Source organism: Malaya genurostris, chromosome 2, assembly GCF_030247185.1.
Source record: "Malaya genurostris strain Urasoe2022 chromosome 2, Malgen_1.1, whole genome shotgun sequence".
NCBI classification, from domain to species: Eukaryota; Metazoa; Arthropoda; class Insecta; order Diptera; family Culicidae; genus Malaya; species Malaya genurostris.
Window position 1 is genome coordinate 316348728 of NC_080571.1, and position 20831 is coordinate 316369558.

The 20831-nt window shown below is 37.1% G+C and overlaps 1 protein-coding gene across 1 annotated transcript in view; it reads left to right on the forward strand.

Annotated features, from left to right (window-relative positions):
* Positions 1-20831, forward strand: part of LOC131431202 (calcitonin gene-related peptide type 1 receptor) — a 228978-nt gene that overhangs the window by 108872 nt on the left and 99275 nt on the right. Inside the window, exon 3 of the mRNA XM_058596780.1 lies at positions 6301-7071. The gene's annotated coding sequence lies outside the window, so the exon portion shown is untranslated. The remainder of the gene's footprint in view (positions 1-6300; positions 7072-20831) is intronic.

Genomic DNA, 20831 nt, shown 5'->3' on the forward strand with positions numbered 1-20831 from the left:
TATCTGACGTATAATAATGGATTCAGCCAAAAATGTACTCGAAGTGCGCTTGCGTTCGTCTTTCTAGCCCTAAATAAGTATGTGCGGGATCCAGCGGCAGGATATCTTTCTCATCTGCAGAATCTTGCTTAACTAGGGCATGCTCGCGTACTTTCTCCTTCCGGTCGTCCAGTACAATTTTATGTATTATTATTATTGTCATTCATTTTACCCCGATGTTATCCTCCATTTTATGTGGTTTTGACTCTGTTCTGCGACATAAGACCTGCCGCTGCGTATTTTTTCGGCAGTGGAGTTTTGACCATAACGTAACTCTCAATACCTCTATCTCACGGTGTAATCTTCAGTATCAACAGTCCCATAATATTTCTCTAACTCTTTATTCGTTTCTGTTTCTGATTTCGGGAGAGGCCAGGGCTGAAAAGTAATGCATATTACGGAATAACTTGTAACTTATAAACGAGTAACGCTTGTAACGCATTGTAAAGTCTGTAACTCATAGAAATCCTTCGTAAATTTCAGTATGGCTTTTAAACGAGGCACACATACCTTTATCAATGAATTAGTAGACAATATAATGAGCGAGATTGACCATAAAAACATGGTTGGTGTCCTCTTGGACAAACTTTAGTGCTACGGCATCAGGGGCATCGCTAACTCTATTATTCGTAGCTTCTTGACAAACAGAAAACAATTCGGGTCCATCGAGGGCGACTCTAGCAATCTTGCTGCCATAAACATTGGAGTGCCACAGGGTAGCAATATAGGATCACTATTAATTCTTTTGTATATTAATGATATAGGTAACCTGCATCTCACGGGAATTCGGCGGGGACGACACAGCTCTTTTTTATCCTAACAATGACATAAATGCTATTATAAACTCCATGGAGAACGATTTAAGTATTTTAGATCAATATTTTAGTGCAAATTTATTGTCCCTAAATCTCATATAAAACTAAATATATGATTTTCTGGTCTATAAGAAAAATAACACCAATCTATTGGCATCCTGAATTGCGACATTATATTATTGAAAAAGTTGACTGTTTCAAATATTTGGGTATATATTTTGACAAACGTTGGTCATAAAAGGATTCTTTTTGTTGGTCGAATAAAATATAACGCACTTCCACTTGACATACAAAGAACATCCAGCCGTGCCTTATTCGGGACTAGACTGAAGCGTTATTTTAAGCATAGACTGAGCGAGATATTTAATTATTGTAGTTCCTCAATGTACTCCTTGTTTCACAAACTGTCAACAGTAATTCATTCTTGTATAGTTACGATAGACTTTCTTTTAGTAGTATATTGCTAGATCATTATTATTTTTTTGAGCTGAGATTAGTTTGCGTCCACTACCAGGGAGCTCCACGAATTGGAGCTCTTTGGTGCGCGTGAGTGTGATGGGTAAAAATAATAAAAAAAAGCAAAAAACTTATAAAAAGTAACACATGTAATGTAACTTACAAACTAGTAACGCTTGGAACGCTTCGTAACGTCAGTAGCTAGTAACGCATGTACCGGGTCGTAACTTACATAAAAGTAACGCATGTAACACTTCGTAACACCTACAACTTAAAAATAGAACGCTCCATAACACCTATTATTTAATAAAAAAGTAATGCATGTAACGCTTCGTAACGACTATGATTAAAAAAAAGTAACGCATGTAACGCTTCGTAACGCCTGTAACTTACAAAAAAGTAACGTATGCAACGCTTATAACATACAAAAAGGTGACGCATGAAACGCTTCTTAACACCATTGATTCACAAAATAATAACGCTTAGTAACGCCTACAACTAAAAAGTAGCGCATGTAACGATTCGTAACGTCTATGACTCACAATAAAGTAACCCATGTAACGCTTCGTAACGCCTTTGATTCACGAAAAAGTAACGCAATAAACGCTATAACTCAGAGAAAAGTGACGTGTGTAACGCTTCATAACACTTCTAACTTACAAAAAAGTAACGCTTGTAACGCTCCGTAATGTCATAACTTACAAAAATGTATCGCTTCATAACATCTTTAACTTACAAAAAAGTGACATATGTAAAGATTCGTAACGCCTATAATTTACTAAAAAGTAATCCATGCAAAACTTCGTAATGCTTATAGCTTACAAAAAAGATAACGCATGTAACGCTTCGTAACGTCTATAACGTACTAAAAAGTAGCGCATGTAAAGCTGCGTAAAGCCTATAACATACAAAAAGTAACACAAGCAACGCTTCGTAACGTCTTCAACTTACAAAAATGTAACGCATATAACGCTTCGTAGCGCCTATAACATACAAAAAAGTAACGCCGCTTCGTAGCGCCTATAACATACAGAAAAATAACGCATATAACGCTTCGTAACGTTTATAGCTTACTGAAAAGTAATGCATGCAACGCTTCGTAACGTAACGTGTAACGCCTATAACTTACAAAAAAGTAACGCTTGTAACGCTTCGTAACTCCTATAACTCACAAAAAATAATGCATGTAACGCTTCGTAACGCCTATAACTCACAAGAAAATAAGCATGTAACGCTTCGTAACGCTTATAATAATATAACGCTTCGAAACGCCTCTAATGTACAAAAATGTGTCGCTTCGTAAGGCCTATAACTCACAAGAAAGAAACACATGTAACGCTTTGTAACGCCTTTAATTCACGAAAATGTAACGCAATAGACATAACATTCAAAAAAGTAACGCATGTAACGCTTTGTAACGTTTAAACTTACTGAAAAGTAATGCATGTAACGCCTAATAACGCGTATAACTTACAAAAAAGTAATGCTTCGTATCGCTTATAACATACAAAAACGCATGTAACACTTCGTAACGCCTTTAACTTACAAAAATGTAACACTTGTAACGCTTCGTAACGCCTATAACTCGCAAGAAAATAATGCATGTAATGCTTCGTAACGCTCATAACATACACAAAAATAACGCATGAAACGCTTCGTAACACCTATGATTTACAAAATATAACGTCTATAATTTACAAAAATGTAACGCTTCGTAACGCCTATAACTCACTAGAAAGAAACATATGTAACGCTTCGTAATGCCTACAACTTACAAAAAGTAACGCATGTAACGCTTATAACATTCACAAAAGTAACGCATGAAATGCTTCGTAACACCTATGATTTGAAAAAAACTAACGCTACGAAACGTCTATAACTTACTAAAGAGTAACGCATGTACTGATTCGTCACGTCTATGTCTCACAAAAAAGGAATCCATATAACGCTTCTTAACGCCTATGATTCACATAAAAGTAACCCATGTAACACTTCGTAACGCCTATGATTCACAATGATATGATGTAACGCTTCATAAGGTCTACAACTTACAATAAAGTAATGCATATATCGCTTCGTGACGCCTTTGACTCCCACAAAGTAACGCATGTAATGCTTCATAGCGTCTATAACTGACAAAAAAGTAACGCATATAATGCTTCGTAACGTTTATAAGTTACTAAAAAGTAACGCATGTAACGCTTCGTAATACCTATAACTTACAAAAAATAACGCTTCGTAACGCCTGTAACTGACAAAAAATTAACACATGTAATGCTTCATAACGCCTATAGCTCACAAAAAAATAGCACATGTAAGGCTTTGTAACAACTATAATTTACAAAAAAAGTAACGCATGTAACGCTTCGTAACGTTTATAAGTAACTAAAAAGTAACGCATGTAACGCTTCTTAATACCTAAAACTAACAAAAAAGTAACGCTTCGTAACGCCTATAACTGATAAAAAAGTAACGCATGTAACGCTTCGTCACACCTATAATATACAAAACAGTAATGCATCTTAACTCGTTTACCGCAAGAATCTAACTCATATGACGGTTTTTAAAAATTCATAATTTCCACAAAATAACTCATATGATTTATAACCCTCAATTTAAGACAATTATCGTGTGCAACACTTTCTAGCTTCTTTAACTTAACGTAACGCTTCCCATCTCACGATAATATCGAGTGAAACGCTCTATCAAATAAAACATTTTTCCATATTGGGGACTGGTATATCGTGATGGGTAAGTAAGATACCTTTCACGCAACCCGCCTGGGTTCGATTCACAACCCCGCACATAGGGTCAGAAAGTTTTTCTAGTTCGAAAAGGCGAATGACCTTAAGGTTAAAATCTCTATAGTCGGAACAAAAAAAAAATCCATACTACCTTTACTCAGGTCTTGACTCTTCTAGTCGTCAAAAAATTTCACTACAGTAGTTCAGCTTCAAAAAGGCGGGTGGGTAATGTCAGAGACATAACTGGATGTCGTGAATACGAAAACAACTGACATGTTTCTTAACACTATCGATTATAAATTATTTGATCAATTGTATGCATTATGCAAGCATTTCCCTTTTTCACAGTTTTCGCAAAAACAAAGAAGGTTTCACTTGATCTCGATTACTGTGAATTTCACAGTAACCAAACTGTTCTAGATTTGCACTAAATATTGATTTGTTAGATACAACAAGAGATATTCACGACCAAAAACTTATCACTCTTTCAAAGGGTGCATTTTGAAAAGGCGCCCCATAGTAAAGTAAGTCGTATTTACTACAAAAACTACTTTTTCATGTATTTTATGTATTATTATTATTATTATTATTATTGTTGTTATTTATTTCACCCCGGTTCCATCCTCCATTTTATGTGGTTTTGACTCTGTTCTACTTCGTATGGCCTGCCGCTGCATGATTTATTGGTAGTGGAGTTTTGATGATTACGTTTTGACTCTCCAAACCTCTACCTCACGATGTAATCTACAGAATCAACAGCTCAAATATCATTTTTCGATTCTGTTTCTGATTTCGGGTGAGGCCAGGGCCCCTCGGGCCCCCCGTCTGGGTACGTGACTGCACACATTGACCTTCGAACGTAACCCTTTTCTCTATATATTGGTCAAGGGGGCCTGAAATCACTCTCAAATTAATCGAATAATGTATCCAGTTCAAGTGTCCAATCCTTGTCACTTAATTTTACAATGCCACAGTTTTCTAATCTTTTCGGAATTGCCAAAGAAAAAGTTGAGCCTAACCATCGCAATGGTGATGGGCATCCAATAAGTTTACTTTTCATTTGTATCAGAAAAAATCTTTGGAAAGGTGTTTTCTCGATAAATCCCACTCATCACAAAAAAGAATATTTTTTTGCAAATTACATGGGGTTGACATTTATGACACACCAATAATAATGAATAGACATCGGTATCCTTTTCTGGGACGCTTGACCATCATCAACCTCAAAAAGGGTGGATTCGATTATTACTATTATTATTATTTGCTAGATAGATAATCGTTCTCCATTCGGTCCGAAAAGTTTGAGTGTGAAATAACAGGCTAAACGAGATTAAAACTTAAATTGCGTACCAATTATTTAGTGAGATTGGCTACTGGATTAAAATTGATCCTGGTGTTTATCGAACGGAACTTCCCTTTTCAACAGGATAAGCTTCCGACGGAGGAGGTGTTGAATTTCTTCTTCTGGCTTGGAAAATTAAATTTTCTGTTTGCTGTAGGAAAATATGACCACACGGATCCGTTTCTGTGCCGATCTGCGATAACAAGTCGACCGCGCTCGTGTTTGTCGGTTCTTCTGGGAAGGAGCGTAAAATTAACGAAAACACACTCCATTCATTTAATTCAATATAAAACCAAGTTGGCAGCGATGGCGGCGTCCGTCGCGATTCGTACCGGGGAATGCCAACGATCCCGGCAAATTTTCCTGTAAATTCAATTACCCGATGGAGTGCACGTTTGGCGTGTCTCGCTGATGTGAATAACGGAACTCAAGTGGATATTCATTTTCGTTACTTTTGCTGCTCGCAAAATAGGTACGAGCAGAGTGTTCTACCACCATCAAAAGTTCACGGTATCTTGAAGGGAACATCGCTTACTTACTGACGGCACTGAAATGGTTTTCTTTGAAGTTTTGAATGCTTCCAGTGGTGCGGTTCAGTTAGATTGATCCTTGATGATAGGTGTTACATTTTGCATTACTAAAGGTTGTTAAAATTTTCGTCAAGAATTTTCATTTGATAAAAGTTCATCCCTTGAAGCACCACAATCAGTAAGCTCTCTAACTCTGATTGAAGTTTTAATGAGTTTTTTTTTACTGAAACCCCACCCAGGACTAACATTCCAACAATCCATCAGAATCACTCAGCTGTTTGTCATGTTAGTCTCTGAGGCGCTAAGCAAATTTTCCCGCCCAACCAACCAACATCACCCGTTTTCACTCAATTTTCACCTCTCTCCAATTTCAGATTTGACATCGTTTGATTGATTCAATTTGGTTCGATTTGTTCGAATCGCATGACCTGTCTCTGTTCGGGCGAATGGATGATGGTAATGGCGAACAACGCTGCTGCAGTGCCGATTTCACCGGAAACCCAGTTCGAGATTTGCAATTAAAAATAACCCAACGCCGTCCGCCGATGAACCGTTTCCCGCGATTGTTACGAAACTCCCCCATCCCGGACGGTTGAACGGTTGTTGTGAAAGTTATAAATGTGACACGATCGAGAATTAATGGAACGCTTCTCAACGATGCATGCTCGGCTAACTGGCGTGTGTGTGTGAGTGTACTTGTGCTGAAGAAAGTAATGAAAAATAATTGAAATGTTCAAACAATATCAACGACACAAGTGAAAGAGACAACAATTTTGGTTAAAAATTCATTAACTCAAGTCACCGGTGGGTGGTGTCATGGCGACGCAATGATGATGAAGAAGAAGTGAAGTGAACGAATAGATCTAGCTCAGTGTATTGCACATTAAGTATAGAAATTATGACACCTCCAAACGGCGTTACAGCTACTATAATAGTGATTAGTGAGCACCCACGTGACGTGAATAGTAAAATTATAACGACCGTAAAATGCGTCGATGCATTCGACGGTAGCCGCGTACTGAATCGCTAATCTTTACCACCTGCTGACAGGATTCCGAGGGGGAAGAAAACGTTTTACGCGTTTAGTTGCGGTTATTTGTGCTGGAAAACAGATGCATCAGATCGTAAACAACCACCGACGAAAAGTAAGTATATTGTCCGTCAAAGAATAGTTCCATTGACCTTAATTTATTGGTTCAACGAAACAGGTTCACGCAGGCACGTCACACCAACAGCACAGATTAACAGTTCGGTTGAAAAGTTCGTATCGTTTAATAGAAACACACATTTTTTTGCCAAAATTCGTTTTTATTATTCAACATAATTGCCATCAGAGACGATACAGCGATTATAGCGATCTTCCAACTTTTCGATACCATTTTTGTAGTACGATTTGTCCTTTGCCTCAAAATAGGCCTCAGTTTCAGCGATTACCTCTTCATTGCTTCTAAATTTTTTACCAGCGAGCATTCTCTTGAGGTCTGAGAACAGGAAAAAGTCACTGGGGGCCAAATCTGAAGAATACGGTGGATGAGAGAGCAATTCGAAGCCCAATTCGTTAAATTTCAGCATGGTTTTTCGTTGTTGTTTTTGATCGATTGTGAGCTCACGCGGCACCCATTTTGCACAAAGCTTTCTCATATCCAAATATTCGTGAATAATATGTCCAACACGTTCCTTTGATATCTTTAGGGTGTCAGCTATCTCGATCAACTTCACTTTACGGTCATTGAAAATCATTTTGTGGATTTTTTTCACGTTTTCATCGGTAACAGCCTCTTTTGGACGTCCACTGCGTTCATCGTCTTCGGTGCTCATATGACCAGTACGAAATTTTGCAAACCACTTACGAAATGTTGCTTCGCCCGGTGCAGAGTCTGGATAACACTCATCAAGCCATTTTTTGGTATCGGCGGCACTTTTTTTCATCAAAAAGTAGTGTTTCATCAACACACGAAATTCCTTTTTTTCCATTTTTTTCACAATAACAAAAGTAGCTTCACTCAAAATGCAATATCTCACAAACTAATAATCAGACAGCTGTCAAATTTATACACGTATCTTTTGAAGGTTGGTACTAACTGAAAATGGTATGGATTTAATTCTAATGGCGCCCTCTCATAGAAACGATACGAACTTTTCAGTCGATCTGTTATTATGTAGTGATAATTGCACTTGTGACAGAATTTCCATTGTAACATTTATGATCGAAAGCTCACAGTTCAGTTTGCAGTTAGATGAAATAATATTTTGAGACTCAATTTAAGTAACTTAAAAATCAGTTTACCGGCTATGATTTTCAAATGAATTTTTCATTGAAACTATGTTCGAATCCCGCCCAGGACGAATTCTTAGTATCAGTAAAACCATAGCACTAACCAAGCTGTTTTCCTGTTAATTTAGAAACGGGACAAGACCGATTAGTTTTTAGTCATCTAGGATTTCTAAATTCAAGTTAGGAAATAATATGACATTAAGTTCAATAACTTACTTGTCAAATCCGTCTCGAAAATACAAATTGTATAGCGATCCACAAATATCACAAATATCTACAAACCGAAAGCCGTCATCTTCGATTTTACGAATTCTTACGAGCTAGTGATCAGCAAAGCGTGAACAAAAACTATGATTCTTTCAAAAATGCATGACAAAATATTACATATTATTCACTTACATACTGACATGCACTTCACACTTGTAATTCCACAAAACAATTGTTTGAATATTATTTAGTTCTTATATAAATTGATGCATAGTTGGAATCAGTTATATGAAGAGTTGTCATTATGTCAAACATTTTGGTTGGTAACAAAGAATGAACAATTTCGCTATATGCGAGAATATAAATTATCAGTTTGGTTATAAATTGATTGACTAAGTTGACCGTCTTAAACGATTTCCATAAATGTGTTTCTCTTATACGAGGTCTGTTCAAAAAGTTCCCGGAATTTTTTAATTGCGCGCGTCTGGAGAGTCCGGTGGTCAAAATTTTTTTTATTGTGTTGGTACATATGTCCCTAATATATGGTGAAATTTTCAGCTGTATTCATTGTTTACATTCTGTCTTGTAGCGGCTGGTGTAGACGTGTTTTTTTGAGCTCGGCGATTTTTGTTAGTTTAAACAATGGAAGAATTGAAGAGTCAAAGAATTTGTATTAAATGTTGCGTGAAAAATGAAATAAAGTGTAACCAAGTGTGCGAAATGTTACAGAGAGCCTACGGTGAGTGTGCTATGAAAAAAACAAGTGTTTACGAGTGGTATGAGCGTTTCCAAGATGGCCGCGAAGACGTTGAAGACGACGAACGCTCCGGTCGACCCAGCACGTCAATAATCGATGAAAATGTGGGAAAAGTGGAAAAAATGATTATGGATGATCGCCGAATCACTATTAGAGAAGTTGCTGATGAAGTTGGCATATCAGTTGGCTCATGCCATCATATTTATGGAAAAACAATTCATGGGTTTTGCACCACGATAACGCGCCTGCTCATTCATCGTTGCTTATTCGTGATTTTTTGGCCAAAAACAAGACTTTAATCATGCCCCAACCTCCTTATTCACCTGATATCGCTCCGTGTGATTTTTTCCTGTTCACAAAGTTGAAGATACCCATTAAAGGACAGCGTTTTTCATCGATTGAAGAGATAAAGGCAGAATCGCTGAGAGTGCTACAGAGCATTACAAAAAGTGACTATCAGGGGTGTTTCGAAGACTGGAAAAAACGCTGGCATAAGTGTATTATATCTAGGGGGATTACTTTGAAGGGGATATAGATGTAGACGAATAAATAAATATTTTTTTAGAAAAATGAGAATTCCGGGTACTTTTTGAACAGACCTCGTATTAGTCAGTAAAAATACTCACGGTTTATAACCATAGAAATTTAGTGTCTGTTTTACTAGCGAACAAAACATGTCATAAACCCACTGCACTCAATCACTGGACATATTCCGTATGTGTCAGTTTTGCACGATACGCTTTTTTTTGAATAACTATTTATTGGAATATGAGTTAAAATTAAATTATTACGATTTAAATTGGGTGTTCCGCCACAAGTGGTGATTTTTCAGCCCTATTATATACATAATTTGATTATTACCATGAAGACATCATTTGCTTCCGCAATTCTGTGTTTTTTGTGTGGAAAATTCTAAACCTACTTGTATTGTGTAATAGGGTAAAAGAACGTATATACTAACTTACTAACTAATACAGAGAGCGAATCGATTCAATTGAAGATTGCATCGATTTTTGTCGGAATTTGCTTATAAAATTATGTGACATTACATGTAATGGTTCTATATTTGTGAGTCTGTGTAACTCATTTGTACTAAACCAGGAAGGACACGTCAAAATCATTTTCAGAATTTTATTCTGAATCCTTTGAAGCCTTTTCTTCCTGGTGGAACAACAACTTGACCAAATTGGTACTGCATAAAGTATGGCTGGTCGGAAAATTTGTTTATAAATTAACAATTTGTTTTTAGACAGAGCTTAGAATTTCTGTTTATAAGAGGATATAAACATTAAGTATATTTATTACTCTTTGCCTGGATTCCTTCAATGTGATCCTTGACAGTGAGTTTTTTGTCATACGTTAAACCTAAGTTTTTGCTTAATCAGACCATGTCAATTCCAAGCCATTCAATTTGAGAATGTGATTATTGTTTAGTTTAAGTGAAGAAGCTCTTGGCTTATGAGGAAAAATCTCGGTTGATTTTTCATTAGGGCGTATAAGCAAGTGACAGTTTCTCTTTAATCATTCTCTCTTCCGATTATTGCGATGTGATGAAAAGGATTTTCTTTGATTTCACTACACTGTTTGAAAGTCGAAAGTTTCGGGTATCATTATATGCAAAGAGTTGAGTGATAAACGTGGAAACCGCTTGGTAATTAATAGAAGAGAAAGTAAACAAAGAGAAACTGTCACTTGCTTATAGGCCCTAATGAAAGGTTGATTTAGAGACAATTAATTGCGTTTTTGCTGCATTTGGTTTAATTTTCCATTTTGACAGATAATCACTGAAAATATTTAAACTTCTTTGTAGGCCACTGCAGATCACTCTTAGATTTCTACCTGTGGCTAACAGACTTGTGTCGTCACAGAATAGCGCTTTCTGACAACCAACGGGTAGATTTGGAAGATCAGAAGTGAAAATATTATACAATTGAAAGATTTACAATTCTGATAGCTAAAGCCATTTTTGCTATTAAACCTTTGTCATAAACACTGTCGAATGCTTTTTCTAGGTCTAGAAGAGCAACTCCAGGTGATAACCCAGAAGATTTATTTGATTTTATCATGTTCGTTACTCTGACAAGTTGATGAGTAGTTGAATGTTCATGACGAAATCCAAACTGCTCTGGTAAAAAAATTGAATTCTCATTTATATGAGACATCATTCTCAACAAGATATGCTTTTCAAAAAGTTTACTGATAGAAGAAAGTAAGCTAATGATAACACTTGGGTTGAAATATGCTCATATTTCAGTGAGACTTCATTTTCAATAGGACTCACAACGTTCAAATTAAAATTGTGGACACTCTCGAACTGCTGAGCAAGTATTTGAGCTTTTGCGCCATTTGTAAGAAGTATTTGATTTCCTTCCTTGAGGGCAGGAATTGGTTTCTGAGGTTTCTTAAGAACCTTAGAAAGTTTCCAGAAGGGTTTAGAATATGGTTTAATTTGTTCAACTTCTTTAGCGAAATTTTGATTTCGCAAAAGACTAAATCTATGTTTAATTCTTTTTTTTTGTAAATCCTTTACTATGCTTTTCATAGCAGGATCACGAGAACGTTGATATTGTCGTCGACGAAGATTCTTCAACCGAATGAGCAGTTGAAGATTGTCATCGATGATAGGAGAATTTAATTTAGTTTGTTCTTCGGGAACTGAAAGATTTCTAGCTTCGATAATGTAATGATTCAAATTATCAATTGCTGTGCCGATGTCCGCAGAATTTTCTAAAATAGTTTCCTGATCCACATGATTTTCAATGTGAGATCTGTAATCCATCCAATTAGCTCTATGATAGTTGAATATAGAACTAATTGGAATAATTATAGCTTCGTTAGAAAGTCTGAATGTTACAGGAAGATGATCTGAGTCAAAGTCAACATGTGTGATCGGTTCACTACAAATGTGACTTTGATCCGTTAGAACCAGATCAATTGTAGACGGGTTTTCCACGGAAGAGATACAAGTCGGATTACTGGGATGAAGAACTGTGAAGTAACCAGCTGAGAGTTGATTATGAAGTATTTTACCATTACTGTTATTTTGCTACAATTCCACTGGACATGCTTAGCATTAAAGCCCCTATTACGAAAAACTTCGGTCGATATCTTGTGAGTTTTTTTTGCAAATCGCCTTTAAAGAAATGTAATTGTTCGCCGGTGCATTGGAATGGCAAATATGCTCCAGCGATGAAATAAATTCCATGAATGGTTTCAATTTCCATTCCCAAGCTTTCAATAACTTTAGTATTGAAAGAAGGTAAAATTCGATGTTTAATTTGCCGTTGGACAAAAATGGCAACTCCACCACCCATTCCAGTAAACCTGTCAAATCGATGAACCACATAACGTGGATTACTTTTCCACATAATGTGGATTACTTTTGACATTTGGTTTAAGAAAAGTTTCTGTCACAATGGCAATATGAATTTTGTGAACTTTGAGAAAATTATAAAATTAATCTTCACTCGATTTCAAAGATCGAGCATTCCAATTTAAAATATTCAAATAATTATTTAATATCACTGTTAAATTTTAAATTCATTATAATATTATTTACAAATTGCCATCCGATTTGAAATGCTTCAAAAAGTGATGAAGTCGAATTCATTCGGATGATCATTTGAATAAGTTGATCTTGTAGGTAGATCATTTTATTTTAAGTTATATCGCCTAAATCGACTTCATTCAAAGAAGCGAATGGCATTGAAGGAATATTGGTAGGTAGACTTGCATTAGAACTGCCACTAGAGGAAGATGATTTGGCCGATCTACCTATTAATGAATTGTTTTCGTTAGAAGATGAACTGCAAGGCATTCCTGTGTTTTGATTATTTACATTAGAAGAATTAAGTGGTAGATTTCTACCTTTTACACTAGCGTAACTGACATTAAAGGAAGATGATGACGAGGTCGATCTTCCTGTCAATAAATTGTTTTCGTTAGAAGACGATTTGGAAGACGTACCTGTTTTTTGTTTTAAATTCGAGCAAATAAGTGCCTTAGAAGAATCAAGCGTGGTATTTGTAACGGTTTTTTGATTTTCAGGTATGTTCTGTAAATTTAAGGTCGTTGATTTGACTTGTTGTCTAAGCGAACGAGCGTTTAATTTTTTTCCCTGGCAGGACATTTCAATTAAATGGATTTATGATTTCCATCGCAATTTGAACGTGAACATTTATCAGTGGTTTCATTCATTGGACAAACGTCTTTCGAATGCGATTTACCACAATTCAAACACCGTATATCCATATGACAATTTTTGGTTCCATAGCCGAAGCCTTGGCAACGACGACATTGCGTTAAGTTTGCAACACGATTATGCCGTTTATAATGTTCCCAATGAATTTTAATGTGGGAAATGAAACGTACTTTTTCTAAAGTTTTCAAATTGTTTACATCACTTCGATTTAAGTGTATTAGGTAAAGTTCATGGGAAATTCCAGAGCGTGGTTTAGAAGTACCATTCGCTCTTTTTTTCATAAGTATTACTTGGGAAGGGGCAAAACCAAGCAATTCTTTTAGTTCATTTTTTATTTCATCAATACTTTGATCATTTGATAAGCCTTTCAAGACAGCCTTGAAGGTTCTGTCTGATTTTATATCATATGAATGAAATTTATGAAGTTTCTCGGACAAATATCGAGTAAGACGTTCATAATCTTCCAATCCATCAACCAAGACTCGACATTCTCCTCTTCGTCCGATTTGAAATGAGACTTTTACTTCCGGAAGAAAAGTAGAAAGCTCAGTACGGAATGCTTTGAAGTCGGAAATCATCACCGTCACTGGTGGCATAGATTGTTGTTTCTTCCCAGAACGACAAGCGTCCATTTTGGGAATTTTCGAAGAATTTTTTTCAATGTCGCTACAATCGGTTTCAGGAAGAATCTCGTAAATATTGATAGACGGCATAGAATCAACGGAAGGGAAATCCGTCCGTTGTCTTTTATTTTTACATTCAGATTCTATAAGATTTTGAATGTTATTAGAAAAATGTTGAACAAACGGATTGTGATTTATTCAGTATTGAAATATTTTTATCCTTAGGCTTGTTGCCTTTCCGGTTGGACGCAGGCATTTTTGAAATGAATGAAATTTTAAATTTTATTAACTAGGCTAAATTAGTCTTCGATTAGACTCCTAATTTGGTAAAGTCTTGATAAAGACTGATTTTGAGGTAGTCTTAATAAAGACTGATTAGTTCGAATAATAGTTCTTTGAATAGCTAGCCTTAAAAAAGGGTGATTAATTTCTTAGTCTTGAAAAAGACTGATAATATAAGAATATCACTCTTTGTATAGCCTTGAGAAAGGCTGACTAATTGTTAGTCTTTAAAAAGACTGTTAGTGATTCAGGTAGCCTTGAAAAAGACTGAAGCCTTGAATCAATGAAACTCTAGGTAACCAGAAAAAAATTTCCAGGAGCCAAGAGCTATACGCGTACGGTGCGAACGACTGTTCAACACCGACTCTTGCCGATAATTCACTGCTCTCTTCTTTGAGATAAATTAAGAATTGTGTCGTAGCCGTTCCCGATTATATGATCTCCAGAAAAATTGGAATATGTTCAATTGATATATTTTCAGTTCTACTACCAAAAATCGTTTTCCCCTAAAATCTCAAAGTAAATATTAGATGCTCTCATTATTGTGGATTTGATTACTATCATGTGTAATACTGTGGAAGTCTTCGAAATAATTTTTTATCGACTCTTGAAAGAATAACCGCCATCGGTTTGTTTGGCCGTCTACTGAGAATGACTACCGATTGCAGTAGTTTTGACATTTTTTTTACGTTTTTCGTTTCGCCCCTTTAAGTGATGGTATAAAATTTCCACCCTATAATTTCGGAACCGAAAGTCAGATCCGGATGAAACTCAGGAATTCCATATGCGACCACAGGACCTTTTATTTGAACCTAAGTTCGTGAAAATCGGCCAAACCATCGCTGAGAGAAGTAAGTGAGAGCCATTTGCGAAAATATGACCATTATTTCCGGTGCATCCCCAATCGAAAACCGGAAACCAGGATAGCCTAAATCGGTTTGTTTGGCCGTCTACTGATAATAACTATCGAATGGAGTGGCTTTGAGAGTAGACATTTTGCGTACTCGACGGTATATGACACTCGGCTATCCGGGCATCGGTTCAAAAGTAGGTTTTCACAGTGACTGCATAACCTTTCTATATGAGAAAGGCAAAAAATGCCAGCTATGAATATTCCTTACAGTTGATGGGGCTTAGCGTCCCTTATCGAATTATAATTTTTTTGTGACAATTTGTCAGTTTTTAGCTTTTCCCGTACATTTTTCAACGCGGACATGAAAAAAGTTAAAGCGGTTTTTCTGTTCAGTGAAGACACTTTGAAGTACACGAATTCTCAGCTTGTTCATTCTAATATGGTTGTATATCGTTGTTCACTGCCCCTGTAGGTTGTAGTAGGGCTCTTCTCAGGGTAAATAAATTAATAACTAACTAACTAATTAAGTAACTAGAGCTCAGCTGTTCTATTCTCCGCTATTATACTGGATCCAATCGTTTTCAATGCAGTATTTCCACCTTTGGGAGTGCTGCATTCTTGCGCTTCAGGATAATTTATGACTAGAGAGAAAGGGTGATTCCCAAACTTAGTTGTAGCCATGCGATTCAAAAGCTGATTTTACCTTTCTTGAAGATTTTGTTTCAGTTCAGCAACAAGAAACACCTTTCGGAACGAGATTTCCACTTGTATCGATTACCTGCAGCTTCAAGTCGATCCAAACCATATTGAGACGTTCCCATGGATGAAAATAAACCAAGTTTGCAAATCTAATTCTGAACTAATTGAACAAAAAGCCACTTATTCCATTGAAACCGCACCGCACACCGCACACGCACACTCTTTCTCTCGCTTTCTATTCGCCATCCTTCAACCTTCAACCATTGAGAAAACGTTCAAGTGCAAGAATTTGATCGTCATGTGCGCCGGCATCTCGGTTCATTCAGCAACACAGTCACTATCAGAGCAATTGAAGTTCGTCATAAATTAAGCCGCGACCGATTCAATCGGATCAGTAGAATCGGTTGGCGTTGGCTTGCTGCTATTTAAAGTGAATCTCAAGTGGCTGAGTGCAGCATCCGCACAAGGGTGAATCACGCGCTGGCAAGGTTGGCTTTCAACCTACATTTGGTGGATTGCCATCTGATTTATCGACGCTGCAAAAGTGCAAAAGTAGAGTCCTTTCCATGCATGGGATCCATTGTGAGTGAAACTTTTCCAATTTAGTTACAGTCTTGCTTGTTCGGTTTTGCCAGACCGGGGCTCGAATCTCGCACCGTTCATTATTTCCAGAGCACGTTAGCAAATTCTACGACTGAATACCTACACTCTTTTTCCGTGTCTTCTGCAAAGCTGCTGTTTGTTATTCGATGTTGAACAATTACATTCCCTAAATGAAACAATCAAACACATTCCTGTGTACCTGGGAGGTTTTTTTTTGCTCTCTAGTGGTTGTGACAGTTAATTTAAAATTTCACCCCATCGCTGTCATGTCTCTGAAGATGTGGATATTTTAACATGCATATGTTAGATACTAGGCTGTGGAATGCCAAGACTTTTTTTCTTTCTCTCTGAAAATGAAGAAGGTCTCATTTTCTGCATAACACGACTGTAACAAAATTGTTCTGACATTCGTGTGGAATATGTGTCTAACGAAACAAAAAGTTTTACGAGGTTCTGCTTTCGGATTGGAACACAATAAAAAAAGAAATGTTATCCAAGGTAAAATAAGCTCGGTTATTTGTATACTGATTGATGGCATGTCCCTACTGATTGAAAATTTATAATTGAACAAAGTTTCGCTTCATTCAGTAAAAACCATTCAAGCGAAGAGGTTGTGTTTCGATTGTACTGGCTCGTGAGTTAACGGCTGCTACCGAGACAATTCTAAGCTTCAGGTAGTTAAACTGCCCATAGCAAACGCAATATTCGGGGCGTTTCCCGACTGGAAAGCTAGCAACGAAGGCCATCCCGTTCATACGCACAGAGGTGTAGAGACACAGAGGTGCGAGAGCATAGAAGTGACGAGTCACAGAGGTGCCATCGCATAAAGGTGCGAAGACGAAGGGGTGCAAAGGCACAGAGGTGCTAAAGCAACCCAGTGCTGATCTACCAGGTACCAGAATTTGTACGCTGCGTAGGATCAAAAGAGACGGCATATATCGCGAGGTGCTACACTGCAAGCATCGCATTTGATCGCCACCAAGAGCAAAAGCACTGTACCTGGGGTCAGGTACAGCAAGTGCAGTGGTGTTCACAACGACGGCAGAGCAACTGAGATAGCAGTAAACGACAGAAGACTGCCAATTGGAAACAGCAAAAGACTGCCAATTGGAAATCGTTGGAAGAGCTTCACGTCGTTCTTCACGATAAAGGAACAGAGACATCAGCTACAAGGTAGATTTAATTTAATTTATTTTTTATTTCTTATATCTGAAATTTTACTAAACATAAGTTTTTATTTTGGTATTATTAATTTACAAAAAAATTTTAATGTAATGGATGATCTCATGGAAGATCATCCGAATCCGATTCCGGATACTAGTAAAAGTTTAAATACTCCGAGGGCTAAACATTATCCACAGGGTACCACTGGGCCATGGATAGTCTATCTTCGAAAAAAAGAAAAGATTTTAAACTTGATGCAAATTACAAAGGATTTGACATCACATTTCTCTGAAGTTAAAGAAATCTGTAAGGTTAATAGAGATAAAATTCGAGTTGTAGTTAACGACTTGAAACAGGCAAACGATATTGTAACCTGTAAATTATTTGCTATTGAATATCGAGTTTACATTCCATCGAAGGAGGTAGAAATTGACGGTGTTGTGACTGAAGCAAGTCTGACAGCAGATGATTTACTTAAAAATGGAGTTGGCCGTTTTAAAAACTCCATGCTTGAGGGAGTTAAGATACTCGAGTGCAAACAATTGTACTCAGCATCTATTGTCGATGGAAAAAAGTCTTATCGTCCCTCAGATTCGTTTCGCGTAACATTTGCCGGATCTGCATTGCCTAGCCATGTCTATATCGATAAAATTCGTCTTCCTGTTCGGCTTTTCGTACCGCATGTTATGAATTGCACGAACTGTAAAAAATTCGGACATACAGCTACTTACTGTAGTAATAAGTCCAAATGTATCAAATGTCAAGGGCCTCATAAGGATAATCTTTGCGATAAAGATGTTGAAAAATGTGTTTATTGTGGGGAAAGCCCTCATGATGATCTTTCAGTGTGCGCTGCATTTAAGCTGCGTAAAGACAAAATGAAGCTTTCTTTAAAAGCACGGTCTAAGCGCACATATGCAGAAATGCTCAAAACGGTCATACATGTCTCCCCTTTGGAAACCGAAAACGGTTTTTCAAATCTTGCGGAGCCAGAGGAATCTGACTCTGACGGAAATAGTGAAGATACCTCGTTTGTCACTCCTCAAGGGTCTGTTAAGAGGAGATTAACAAACCACAAAATACCAAAAAAGACACCTAAAATTATACCTTCAAAAAAAGATCCCCGTGTTAAAGCTAAAAAGCCAAATTTAAAACCAAAAACTGTGCCTCCTGGTTTGTCAAATTCACAAACCAATCCAGGAACTAGCTCAAGAAAAGACAATAATCCAGTGGGCTCCATTTCACATTCACCAACAGGATTACTGAAATTTTCGGAAATTGTAGAATGGATTTTCGCTGCATTCAATATTTCTGAACCTCTAAAGACCATCATAACAGCATTCCTTCCAATAGCTAGAACTTTTTTGAAACAGTTATCAGCTCAATGGCCAGCTCTTACAGGTTTTGTATCATTTGATGGATAATTTATCATCCGCCGCAAATGATTCAATCACTGTCCTGCAGTGGAATTGTCGAAGCATCATGCCAAAACTTGATTCATTTAAAGTTTTGTTGCATAGTCAAAAATGTGATGTATTTGCTTTGTGCGAAACATGGCTTACATCAAACATAGCCTTAAATTTTAATGACTTTAACATTATACGTCTCGACAGAGACTCCCCGTATGGTGGAGTGCTTTTAGGAATTAAGAAATGTTATTCCTTTTATAGATTAAACATTCCTTCGACTTCTAGTATAGAAGTTGTTGCTTGTCAAATAAACATTAAAGGAAAGGACATTTGCATTGCTTCGGTATATATTCCTCCAAGAGCTCAAGTTGGACAACGACAGCTTAATGAAATTGTCGAAGCCCTTCCTGCTCCACGTTTGATTTTAGGAGATTTCAATTCGCACGGAATGATGTGGGGTTCCGTTTACAATGATAGCAGATCATCTCTAATATATAATATTTGCGACAATTTTAGCATGACGGTACTAAATATGGGTAGCATGACACGGATCCCAAGACCTCCTGCACGTCCAAGTGCATTAGATTTATCTCTTTGTTCGACTTCAATTCGACTAGATTGCACCTGGAAAGTATTTCCTGATTTACATGGTAGCGATCATTTACCAATCATCATCTCAATTAGCAGTAACAAAGGCATTGCTAATTCAGTTAATATTCCATATGATTTGACAAAAAATATTGACTGGATTAAATACCAAAGTAATATTTCAAGTGTCTTAACTTCAATGGAAGAGCTTCCCCCACTTGAAGAATATGACTTCCTCGTTTGTTCGATTCTGGAGGCCGCAGAACAAGCCCAAACCAAACGATTTCTTGGTCCATCGTCTAACAGAAGACCTCCAAATCCTTGGTGGGACAAAGAGTGCTCAGATGCTAAACACGCGAAACAAAATGCTTTCAAGACGTTTTTAAAACGAGGAGGAGGAACTCCTCAGAATTTTGAAAAATTCTTGGTTTTAGAAACCAAGTACAAGAACATACTTCGGGTTAAGAAATGCAGCTATTGGAGACATTTTGTGGAAGGTTTGTCAAGAGAAACCTCAATGAGCACTCTTTGGAATACGGCCAGACGAATGAGGAATCGTAACGTAGGAAATGAGAGTGAGGAGTACTCGAATCGATGGATATTTGATTTTGCGAGGAAAGTTTGTCCAGATTCCGTTCCTACGCATAGCATTGTTAGGGAGTCTTCTTCAAATGATGATTCCATTGATAGCCCCTTTTCAATGATGGAATTTTCCATAGCACTCATGTCTTGTAACAATAACGCTCCTGGATTGGACAGAATTAAATTCAACTTGGTGAAGAATCTGCCCGACCTCGCAAAAAGACGTTTGTTGGAATTGTTCAACAAGTTTCTTGAGCAAAATATTGTTCCACCTGACTGGAGACAAGTGAAAGTTATCGCCATTCAAAAGCCGGGGAAACCAGCTTCCAATCACAACTCATATAGACCCATTGCGATGTTGTCCTGCATCAGAAAATTGTTCGAAAAAATTATTCTACGACGTCTCGACACTTGGGTCGAGACGAACGGTTTGTTGTCAGATACTCAGTTTGGCTTCCGTAGAAATAAAGGGACGAATGATTGCCTTGCATTACTTTCGTCTGACATCCAAATTGCCTTCGCTCAAAAGCAACAAATGGCATCTGTATTTTTAGACATTAAAGGAGCATTTGATTCAGTTTCCATTGATGTTCTTTCAGACAAGCTCCACCAACATGGACTCCCAGCGGTTATAAATAATTATTTGCACAACCTTTTGTCAG